The sequence below is a fragment of the Arachis hypogaea genome, chromosome 4 (assembly GCF_003086295.3).
Source record: "Arachis hypogaea cultivar Tifrunner chromosome 4, arahy.Tifrunner.gnm2.J5K5, whole genome shotgun sequence".
NCBI lineage: Eukaryota > Viridiplantae > Streptophyta > Magnoliopsida > Fabales > Fabaceae > Arachis > Arachis hypogaea.
The window spans coordinates 117,286,382-117,287,690 of record NC_092039.1 but is presented as its reverse complement, the minus strand read 5'-3'; the positions used below and the strand labels follow the sequence as shown (position 1 = coordinate 117,287,690).

Below are 1,309 nucleotides of genomic sequence, written 5' to 3'. Positions count from 1 at the left end.
ATTGCTTGGAAGAGTACTAGGAGGGAGTTCAGTAATTTTCTTGCTCAGCTATCCCACTTGTGCCTCCAAATTCCTAATGGAGGACCTTGTTTCAGTCATAAAACTTTGAGTGGTTTTGATTAGATCAGAGACCATGGTTGCTAAGTCAGAGTGGCTCTGCTTAGAATTCTCTGTCTGTTGCTGAGAAGATGATGGAAAAGGCTTGCCATTGCTAAACCTGTTTCTTCCACCATTATTCTTGTTGAAACCTTGTTGAGGTCCCTGTTGATCCTTCTATGAGAGATTTGGATGATTTCTCCATGAAGGATTATAGGTGTTTCCATAGGGTTCTCCCATGTAATTCACCTCTTCCATTGAAGGGTTATCAGGATCATAAGCTTCTTCTTCAGATGAAGCGTCCTTAGTACTGCCTGGTGCAGCTTGCATTCCAGACAGACTTTGAGAAATCAAATTGACTTGCTGAGTCAATATTTTGTTCTGAGCCAGTATGGCATTCAGAGTATCAATCTCAAGAATTTCTTTCTTCTGATTCGTCCCATTGTTCACAGGATTCCTTTCAGAAGTGTATATGAATTGGTTATTTGCAACCATTTCAATGAGTTCTTGAGCTTCTGCAGGCGTCTTCTTCAGATGAAGAGATCCTCCAGCAGAGCTGTCCAATGACATCTTGGACAGTTCAGACATACCATCATAGAAGATACCTATGATGCTCCATTCAGAAAGCATGTCAGAGGGACACTTTCTGATAAATTATTTGTATCTTTCCCAAGCTTCATAGAGGGATTCACCTTCCTTTTGTCTGAAGGTTTGGACTTCCACTCTAAGCTTACTCAATTTTTGAGGTAGAAAGAACTTTGCCAAGAAGGCATTAACTAGCCTTTCCCAAGAGTTCAGGCTTTCTTTAGGTTGTGAGTCCAACCATATCCTAGCTCTGTCTCTTACAGCAAAAGGGAATAGCATAAGTCTGTAGACTTCAGGGTCAACCCCATTAGTCTTAACATTGTCACAGATTTGCAAGAATTCAGCTAAAAACTGATGGGGATCTTCCAATGGAAGTCCATGGAACTTGCAATTCTGTTGCATTAGAGAAACTAATTGAGGCTTAAGCTCAAAGTTGTTTGCTCCAATGGCAGGGATAGAGATGCTTCTCCCATAGAAGTTGGGAGTAGCTGCAGTAAAGTCATCCAACACCTTCCTTGCATTGTTGGCATTGTTGTTGTTTTCGGCTACCATGGGTTCTTCTTCTTTGAAGATTTCTGTTAGGTCCTCTACAGAGAGTTGTGCCTTAGCTTCTCTTAGCTTTCGCTTC

General features: G+C 41.4%; 1 non-coding gene across 1 annotated transcript; it reads left to right on the top strand.

The window, feature by feature from the left end:
* The first annotated feature begins 720 nt into the window (after window positions 1-720).
* On the top strand, window positions 721-828 carry LOC112798772 (small nucleolar RNA R71). Its single transcript, XR_003200369.1, has one exon. It is a non-coding gene; the product is annotated as a small nucleolar RNA R71 (small nucleolar RNA).
* Window positions 829-1,309: the final 481 nt, after the last annotated feature.